Here is an 11,010-nt window from a genome sequence, read left to right on the forward strand (position 1 = left end):
TCAGTCACACAGATTATTGAAAGATGCAGAGAATGCAAAGATCCTGCCATGTTTATTTCTTGATGATGAAAGTCTGAGTAAAACAAAATACAGTCTTAAAATCTCTTCTCTAACAAGATATATCATGCATATGCTAAGATCATAAAAATTTCCTGATAAATGTAACCACAAAGATAACTTTGATCAACAATCCTATGATTATGTATATCAAGTACAGTATAAAGCAGGAATCTGTTCACTCTTATGGAGGATGTCCAGTGTAGAGTCATTGGACAAGGTAGATATCCCCTGGATGCTCCTATTCATAAAGTATGTTGAGTGCATTTTAAGCCCCACAATACTCTAAAGCAGAGGTATCAAATATACAGCCCTGCAGACCTCACTTGGCCTACAACATTCTTCCTGAACTAGATTAAAAATGTAATTAAGAAATATTTAACACAATTAATGAAAATACAGTAAAACATACATAACATTAATATGTGGTTTTCTAAGTTAAATGTGACTCTCAGAACCTTATTATGGTTTCCATTTCTATTTGAGTTTCATATCACTTCTCTTGAGCTTTCTCACAAAAATTCATGATCACTTGTAGCACCAGTGTGATACCCACAGTGGCTATGGCTGCTATGAATATGTTGGCATAATTCTGAATCACAAAATGTAACAGACTGTCTTCATGGAAGACAGAACCAAAACATTTATTCCAACACCAGAAAGCCAAATGCATCATAGCAACAAAGACATGCATCACAGTAACCAAGAAGTCTATGCACATTACCAATGCAGGGGGCATCCCCATCCCCAAGCCTTCCTTACATCAGGCCTCCCTACAAAACAACTCCCTTAAGCAAAATCACTCCGTGTCACCCAGGTTAGTTCCTCTGCCTTTTCTCTCTTTCCCAGCTCTGACTGCTCTCTCTCACTTCCTGTTCCACCCATTCAGCAAGCTCCTCCCACCACAGGCTCATGTGACTCAGGCAGGTCACATGGGCTTATTAATGGATGGGAAATATTTTCCCATTGCATTAACATCACATCAACAATAAACCATTCAAAAGAGAGCATTTTAACAATCCACATAAGAAAATCCAAATAGGAAATTTCCCTTGTCTAGAAAGTAGCATGTAATTGGATGGCAGCCTGTTATATGTGTCCATTAGTGCATACACTTGGACAGATGCTGCAGATGAATCATGATTTGGGGCCAGAGTGAAATATGGGGGAAAAAATAGACTGGCTTTAATTTGAGAAATTGCATAGCATTTTCAACAATCCTAAACTATTGACTGGGACAAAAACCCAGTAATAGCGTTTTAAATTTAAGTTTTATTATTTTTTGCATTCACTTTTTTAAAATGTCAAGTTCCAAATTCTCTCCCTCCTTCCAGCCATTCCCCTACCCATCGAGAAGGCAAAAAATATGATACCCGTTATAGATGTGAAACCATACAAAACATTTCCATTTTACCCATGAACAACATTTAAAAATCATCAATATTCTTCCAGTCATACCATATAGTTGCTTCTGAAGACTTGACATTACAGTTGAACCAAAGGGCAACAGAGGAATGGGGAAGATAGGGAGGGATTTTTGTACTTTTTTTAAATGGGTGGCCAGGGACCAAGGAATTTATTACCCAGGGGCTACCCTGCTAGTGAGGAGCCTTTCTGTACTTAAGCTGACTCTTGTAAATCAGGCAGTCTCGGGAACTATACTCAATCTTTCTGGCATGACAGAATCTACCAAATCTACAGTTTCACTGGCATGATAATTTAGAACCCAGAGTCACCTCAACAGTATGATGAAGCATCAGAGAATAACTTTGTGGAGCACAAAAGATTATCATTCAGGAAGCGTGTGATCAGAAAAGGATGTGGGCTGGTCATGTTGATGTAGGGAGAGAAAAAAATGGACATCCCAAGTGACACACTTGTTTCCACAGAGTGTTGGGATCTACAGAAATATTCTAAATTAATCTGTGGGAAATATGTTTCAATTTTTCTAGATAAATGTCTTCACTGGTCACTGGGCAAATGTCTCACATTTTGAATATGATTTAAGGTCATGTTTATATAAAAACTATGGTTCTTGGCACCTCTGCTTTCCTCCATTACTGCTATTCTCTCACAATCCAGAGGAAGATATAGACAAGCATCTTGTAGGATGAGAAAGCACAGTTGGATTATGATCTGCAGTACTGAAAGGAGGACCCACCATGCTGAGATCTCAGATTCACTGAAGGATGTGCAAAGCACCCGCAGCCTGCTCCTGAGGGCAGAAATGGTTTTTGTTTTTGTCTTCCTATGCACCAGCTAAAAGTGGTCTCTTCCCCACATCATAAGGCTTTGTCTAGGCCCTTCTTTTGCCCTTATATCACTCCATGCTGTATTATGCTTATTTGTGTATATGTCTTAATCTTCCTTGTATTCCCCCCTTATACTGCAAACAAGAATTATCTGGGAGCTTTTTTTGCTTATTTGTGTATATGTCTTAATCTTCCTTCTGTATTCCCCCCTTATATTGCAAACAAGAATTCTCTGGGAGCTTTTTCATATTAGAATCCCCAGTGCCTTGCACAAAGTGACTCAATAAGGGTTAATTGAATCGAATTGGATGTAGGCAATGAGAAAAATAAGTTTCAAATGTGAGTGTTTGAGAATGAGTGATGGTGCTATCAACAAACAGAGAAATTGGTGTCTGGGAGAAGGTTTTAGGGGGAAGATGATGAGTTGTACCTGTGTGTTGAGTGGTTTAGGCTTTTTAAAAAAATTTAGCATGCTACTCTTGATTGACTTAGAGGGAACCCTGATTTCTCAAATGCTATTCCAAAGAACATAAACCAAAGCCTGTCACGTTCTACAAAGCTGGAAAACCTTTGGTTATGATTATAATCAAGTAAACGTGATCTGTGCCAACTATCACCTAGTATACAAAAAGTCCAAAATTTCAAAATGGATCATATCCGTGATTGTAGCAGGGTTTTTTGTTTGTTTTGTTCTATGAAAGGATTGTGCAACCCTTCAATAAGTGCTCCTTAAAGTGTTTTTCCTTTAAATTTAATTCTACCCCATAGGCACTTTGTTAAAAAAACAAAAATGAAACAAGTTCTTGCTACCAAAGAGTTGTATTCTGTTGTGGGGAATACAGCATATGATTGGATAAAAAAATAGAAGACAATTTGAAAAAGAAGATAGTTTTAGAAACTAGAGGAGTATTGCTAGGAGTATATGCCATGGAGGTCAGTGATAAAGTTTCCAATGGAAACAAAGGGGAATAAGTGAACAAATTATAATATGTGAATATAATAAAAAAATTATTGTCCCATAAAATTGAAAAGGGATGGATTCAGAGAAATTTGAGGGGAATTGTATGAACTGATGCAGTGATGTGAGCAGAACCAGGACAACAATTTATGCAACTATAACATTGTAAAGGAAACCAACTGTGAAAGGCTTAAGAACTCTGATTTATGCAGTGATCAATTGATTCCAGAAGACATGCTTCCCACCTCTTGGAAGTAAGATGATGGACTAGAAGTGCAAAATGAAACATAACGTTTTCAGACATGACCAATGTGAAAGCTTAATTTACATGACTATACTTAATTCGCTACACAGGAGGACTTTTTTAGGGGGAGATTAAAGGGGATTTGGAGGTGATAGTAATACTAAAGGAAGAAAAGGAAACGATTATCAATTAATTATTAAAAATTAAGCAGAAAAGATCAAAAGGAAGTTAAAGAAATACAGAAGGGAAATTTTGGAACTACCATATTAAATTGGAAATAAATACGCCAAAAAAAATCAAGCTGAACTTAGTGGAGAGTCACAGTTTCATACACAGTTCTCTTTTTCTCCTTTTGGTTGTTTTTTTCCTTGTACAGTGAAATGTCATGTCTGTTGATGTCTGTCAGGTTTCTAATAAAAAAGAAAATTTAAATTTAATAAGGCCCTTTGTAAACCAAAAGACTCAGCAGCACCTTTCAAAATAGCAAAGAACGGGAAATAAAGTAAATGCTTGTCAGCTTGAGAATAAACAAGTTGTGGCACATTAATGTAACAGAATATTACCACATTTTAAATGCTTAATGTGATGAATACAGACAAGCATGGAATTTGTGAACTGATGCAAAAGGAAGTATAACCAGGAAAATAATATACATAATGACTACAAACATGAAAGAATGAGAAAAACAATTCTCCGAAATTATAATGACCATCTTAGCTCCAAAGAGGAGATACAAGAAATACCTACCCCACTTCCTTGCGGAAGTCAGAACTATGGGTGTTGACACTAAAGATAATCTATTTTTTAAATGAATTGGTTAATTTGCTGACCAGTTTTTAGTCATATTCACTCAAATACCTTAACTTCCCGATTCCTCAGCCTACTCAATTTTCATGACCTCTTCTACTCTAGTTCAACTGCATACAGAGCTGGCCATAACCCTGCTATGATCATGGCCTACAAGAATTCCATTTCCTTGTTCACAAACTTCAAAATATCCATATCTCATCATAATCTTTTATCATTCCATTTTTCCCTATGCCTTACCATGCCTAACCTTGTTCATCCTCACCATGACCTCTCTCCTGTTCTTTGCCTGGCCATCACCCCTTCACTGACTACATTATCTTCATTCCTCCTTCCCTATCTCAGCCTCTTGGTGAACCTACTCAACTCCATATTCTCTTCATGAATTACATGCTTCTTTTTCCTCTTGACAATGATGCCTTGCCAACTCCCAGCTCCCATCAGCCTATTTCTATTCATGTGCTACTGTATGGAGCTGGAATGAAGTCACAAAATCCAACACATTTATATTCTTTCAACTGGGCCCTCACTACAGTAAGGGAGTTTATTCCTTCCTAATTGACTTGCTATCCCACTCTCCACAGAGTGTTCCAAATGTTTATATTTCATCTAATTTTTTTTAAAACCTCTCACAGCAACCCCTTCCCTTACCATTTCAATTAAAGACCTTGCCTCATGTTTTGCTGAAGAAACTTGAGGACATTTGCTAAGAGCTTCCTCTTCTTCCCTTCTCCTGAACTCACATCTTCCAGATGTCCTCTGTGATTATATCCACCTAAAGCTGCTTGCCTCACATAAGGTGGCCCCTTTCCTTGCCATAGCAAACACCTCCACCTGCACAAATGATCCCATTTCATCCCATCTTCTCCAACAGATTGCTCCTTTTATCATACTCTCAATTTTGACACTATTGATCCTCTTCTCCTTAATACCTTCTTCTCTATAGGTTTTCATGACACCATCCTCTCCTGGTTCTCCTGTCTGACTACTCCTCAATCTCCTTTGCTGGACTTTCATCCAGGTCATGCCCCACTAACTGGGTGTCCCATGAGACTCTGTCCTGGTCCCTTTTCTCCTCTACACTATTTCTTGAGGTGATCTCTGCTTCTATGGATTCAATTATCATCTCTGCTAATGATTCTCAAATCAGTTTTACCTTTGTAGCATTTCTCACATATGCTTCCTCTGCAAACTCATCACCTCATACCTGGACTATTAAATAACCTGCTGCTTAGTCTATTCCACAAGTCTCTTCCAAATGTAGTCCATCCTCCACTTAGCTGCCAAAATAATCTTCCTAAGTAAAAGTCTGACCATGTCACTCTTCAATAAACTCCAATAGTTTTCTATGATGTCCCGTACCAAATAAAGAATCCTCTGGCTTTCAAAGCCCTTCATAATCTGTGCCCTTCGTACCTTTCCAGTCTTCTTACATTTTAGTCACCTCCACATACTCTGTGATTCGGTGACCCTGGCTTCCTAGTTATTCTTCAAACAAGATGCTCCATCTTCTGACTCTAAGCACTTTCATTGGCTGTCTCCCATGCCTGAAATTCTCTCCCTCTTCATCTCTGCCTCCTGGTTTCCCTGGGCTTCCTTCAAATCCCAGCTTATTTCCAGGATTGTTTACTAGTTTAAAAGTCTTGTAGTATGTTAATGTTTCTTCTGTTATGTCTAGCCAAAAAGGAAAAACTGTCACAGTTTCAGTACAGAGAACAAAGTTGATGACTTTCACTGTTACTAGAGACACTTTCAAAGTACACTTTTGAGCAGTTTGTTTTAATACTTTATTTAAAGAAAAATCACTCTAAAAAGCCAAAATGTTAACCAGATTCAGTTTCAGTTTGTACGTAACAGAGCAAAAGTGTGGTTTGTTTTGGCTATTTGATGTTGAGGTATTTAATACCATTTAAGAAAAAAATAGTATTTGAAAATCAATAAAAGAATTAATAGCTTAACAAAGTTAGATTAAGCAAGTTTACATAACATTTGCCTTTGTTAACCAACTGAGCTATACTAAATATTGTATGTCAGCACTATGAAAGATGTTGAGATACAATGCTGATAAAAGGGGAAGTTGAGGCCCACACCTTCAAGAGTTTGTATTTGTACCAGGAAAGGGTATGAGAAGCAGATTTTTAAAAATCATAAAGTAATGCATCAGTTAAAAGACTGCATGAGACGTATGAGTAAATAAGGTAGAATGGGAGAAAATGACATAGCTTAGGTCCCCTTCCCCTTTCTCCCCACCTCCTACAAATACTCCAACAAAGAGCTCAGGAGAGTAGATAGGAACTAAGGAGAGACCACAGTAGGTCATTTTTTAAGTACAAGATCACAAATCTGACCAATAGACAAGTGACCAGAGTAGGAACTATGGGACAGGGGTGGGTTTGGATTATAGAGCCTAAACCCAGAATCAGAATAGGGATGCAGTGATGCTGTAACTGATCCCAGATGGAGAAACTGGTATGTTGGACTCAACCCCTTGAGGTACACAGCCACATCACTACAAGGGTGGGTGTGCTGGTAAATGTCTAACAACTAGCTCTCTGGGAAACAAAAAATACACACTTTTAACTTTAATCTGCCTCATTTTCTCTACTTTCTTAAGTCTAGAAATCAACAAAATGATAAATTTGAGCCCTGATTTGTAGCATTTGCCAATCTCAAAAGTTTAAATGCTCACAATGAAAATTTAACAATCCAGCTGGCTCCCACCCTCCTACAGACAGCACTGTGGTACTAACCCTGGAGATGGGAACTTGTACTCAGTCTTCAAGCAAAGACTAGGACCATAGAGGTAATGCTTAATCTACACCTTAGTTACCCAGTGCAGGGACTGTCACTTTGGTGAGAAGGAATTTCAGAACCCCTGAAACATTAGTGGGCCACAAGACTGACCCTCTAACCCTGGCAGAAGAAAGGTGCTGTCTCTCTAATCCAGGAGAGATATTGGAGCCAGATCCCAGGAGCTGAACAAAGGCTATAGTTCTGTCACGCTAAACCAGGGGTGGGGAACCTTTGGTCTTGAGGCCACATATGGACCCCTAGGTTCTCAAGTGCAGCCCTTTGACTGAATCCAAACTTCAAAGAACAAATCTCCTTAATAAAAGGATTTGTTCTGTAAAACTTGGACTCAGTCAAAAGGCTGCACCCAAGGACCTAGAAGGCCACATCTTGAGACGTCAGGTTCCCCATCCTTGCAAACTAAGAGGGGTAGGGAGTCAGAGTCAGATGCTGGGAGCAGAACAGATTTGGAATTCTGTAGCTCAACCCAACAACCTGACACCAGATAGGATAGGCCAGGACCATAAAAGAACACAGAAGTTTGACCAGAAGTACTCAGAGTTTGGCATTAACTCAAAGTCCCAATCACAGAAGAAAGGCTGGAAGAATGAATAACCAAACAAAAAAGATCACTATTATGATGCCAGGGATGATCAAGATACAAATCCAGGAGAAAACTCCCTAAACACCTAGAAGCAAAACTTCAAAGAAAGGTTTGTATACAACAACAATGGAATTCATAGAAGAAATGAAGCAAGAGTTTTAAGTTAAAAAATATTAGGGAAATGCGAGTGCTACAGGAAAGAATTAGAAAAGCAAAGGGAACTAAGGAGGAAAGATTTGGAAAGGGAATTAACTTTGCACATGAAATACAAAACATTACCAAAGTAACAGACTACCCCCAAATTAGAATGGGCCAAATGGAAGTTAATGGCTCCATGAAGCAACAAGAAAGATTAAAACAGAGTTAAAGGAGTGACTTTGTTTTAAAAATAGAAGAAAACAGAAGGTATCCATATCAAAGACAAGTGACCTGGAAAACTGATCAAGGATGGCACAGTGCTGAAGTTTGGCGTCAGGAAGTTGTTTTTGGGTCATTTCAGTTGTGTCTGACTTTTTGCAGCCCCATTTGGGGTTTTCTTGGAAGAGACACTGGAGAGATAGTGGAATGGTTCCTTCTCCAGCTCACTTTACAGATGAGGAAACTGAAGCAAACAGGGTTAAGTGACTTGCCTAGGGCCACCCAGCAAGTAAGGGTTTAAGGCTGGATTTGAACTTGCAACAATGAGTCTTCCAGCCTCTAGGCCCAGCATTCTTTCTACTTTGTCATCTAGCTGCCCAGGAGTCAGGAAGATCTGAGTTCAAATTCCACCTTGGATAGTTACCAGCTGTGTGACCCTGAGCAAGTCACTTCATAGCTGTTGAGGGGATCAGTGAGAAAACATAGGTAAAGTGCTCCGCAAACATTAAAGCACTATATAAATGCTAGTTATTATTTAAGAATCATTAGGCTACCTAAAACCATAACCATAAATAAAAACAAGCCTAGATACCATATTTCAAGTAACCATAACAAAAAAATCCCAAATCTCTTAGAACCAGAGGAAAAAGTAGAAATAGAAAGAATCCACTGGATACCTCTTGAAAGAAACTCCAAAATGAAAATACTCAGGAACAAATACAAAATTTCTCCTAGCTTCAACATCAAAGAAAAATAGTGAAAACAGCCAGAAAGAAAAATGAACCACAGTCAGGATCACACAAGATTTAGCAGATTCAACTACAAAGGATTAAAAAATAAAAAACAAAAGATATAGGCCTACAACCAAGAAAAACTCACCCAGCAGAATGGAGTATAATCAGAATGGAGTATAATCCTATGCAGAAGAAGTGGATCTCTAATGAAATAGAGGACTTTTAAGAATTCTCGATGATCAGAGTTGAGTAAAAACTTTGAAATACAAACACAGGAGTCAAGAGAAACATAAAAAGGTAAATACAAGAGAATAATTGGAAGAGACTTTGTAAGGATGAACCATTTACATTTTGAGAAGAGAGGAATGACACCAAGTATTCCTTCAGAATCCTAATGTCTTCAGGGGGCATAGAAAGGATCAAATAAGAGACGCCTTGGCAGTGGTTTTGTTATGTTTTGTTCCTAAAAGAATAAAGGAAAAGCAGGGAGAGAGGGAAAGTTGCAATAGAGTAAAGAAAGGGGGAAGAAGAATGGGAGAACTTATGATTTCACATAATCAGAGTATGCAAGAAGAATATATTAGTGACCAAGGGGTAAGGGGAGTAAAGGTCATTTGAACTTCATTTTAATCTGAACTGGTCCAAGGAGGGTAGAATACACACACACACACACACACACACACACACACACTCACCTCAACAGGGAGACAGAAAGGAACAGGAAGAGAAGAAAAGGGGAATAAGGAGGAGGATAGATTTAGGAAGGATTAGTCCTAAGAAGATATTAAAAGAAAATAAAGAGAGGAGGTGAGGAACAAAGAGAGGAAAGAGAAAAGGATGAGGTTACACGATTAATGATCATAATTGTGAATGTGAGTCTGAAAAACTCACCCAGAGAATAGAAGATAGCAGAATGTATTAGAAAGCAGAATCCAAAAATGTGTTTGTTTGTTTGCAAGAAACACACTTGAAACATAAAAACTCACACAGAATGAGTGCTTAAAATAAGGGTTTGGGGCAAAATCTATTAAGCCTCAGCTGAACTCAGAAAAGCCAAGATAGTTGATGAGGTGATGGGACCTGGACCCCTAAAAGGAAGAAACCACATCTTTGAAAGAAGCCCAGTCCCTGAATTTTCCCAGACATTTCAGTAGCTCAGATCACTGGTCCTCTGCCCAAGGCACCCGGCCCAGCCCAGCCCACAGAGACTACCTCATTAGCTTCTTTGACATTCCTTTCACTGCTGCACCTGGCCCACCCCAGACTACTTACCACTCCTTCATTCCACCCAGATCCTTTTGTATTCACTTTTGTACATAAGCATCAGTGTCATCTTCATCAATTTGCAGGTTCACTAGGAGCTTCACCCAATTCTATTAGCTTACAATAAACTTTGCCACTTGACTAGAAGACAGTTTGAGTGTGTGAATTCCTTCCAGGCCACTCTGCCTTGTACCCTGACATTTCAGGGTTCCCAGCAACCTCAAACCTCATTAGTAGCAACTATGATCTCAGACCAGGCAACAGAAAAAAATACACAATTAAAAGAGACAAACAGGAAAAGTACATTTTACTGAAAGGTGCCACAGGAAATTAATTTATTTCAGCACTTAACTAAAGGACCTGGTATCTAAACATTTAAATAGCTAAATGAATTACAGGGAGAAACAGATAGTAAAACTCTAAGAGTGGGGGTCCTCAATGTATCCCCTTTCAGAACTAGACAAATATTACCAAAAAATAAACAAGAAGTTAAGGAACTGAATATAGTTTTAGAAAAGTTCAATATTATAGGTTTCTGGTAATTGCTGAAGGGGAATAGAAAGGGGTATATTGTCTCAGCTGTTAATGGCACCTTTACAAAAACTATTAGGGCATAAATTCCTCACAAACAAATGCAGAAAAGCAGAAATATTAAAACACATCCTTTACTGACTGTGGTGTAATAAGAATTCTGTCTAACACAGGGGCACTGAAGAAACGATTAAAAATTCCTTGGAGACTGAATAACTGAGATCAAGAAGGATGCAGATTGACCGTTGCATTTCACAACGAGGAGATGGTTGATTTTGGACAAGGCGGTTTTGGTGCAGCCATGAAGTAGGAAGTCAGATTGAAGAGAATTCAGAAGGGATCGGGGGAAAGACTGGAAGATCACAGAGCCTGTAAGCTTCTGGGGCAGAATTTCGACGCGGGGTCTTTCTGAC

The 11,010-nt window shown here is 38.6% G+C and overlaps 1 protein-coding gene across 1 annotated transcript in view; it reads left to right on the top strand.

The window, feature by feature from the left end:
• The window catches only part of ZHX1 (zinc fingers and homeoboxes 1), a 50,512-nt gene extending 39,577 nt beyond the window's left edge, over positions 1 to 10,935 (top strand). The window contains exon 4 of the mRNA XM_036753155.1: positions 10,771 to 10,935. The gene's annotated coding sequence lies outside the window, so the exon portion shown is untranslated. The remainder of the gene's footprint in view (positions 1 to 10,770) is intronic.
• The last annotated feature ends 75 nt before the right edge of the window (positions 10,936 to 11,010 follow it).

Source organism: Trichosurus vulpecula, chromosome 1 (assembly GCF_011100635.1).
Source record: "Trichosurus vulpecula isolate mTriVul1 chromosome 1, mTriVul1.pri, whole genome shotgun sequence".
In the NCBI taxonomy this organism is placed as follows: Eukaryota; Metazoa; Chordata; class Mammalia; order Diprotodontia; family Phalangeridae; genus Trichosurus; species Trichosurus vulpecula.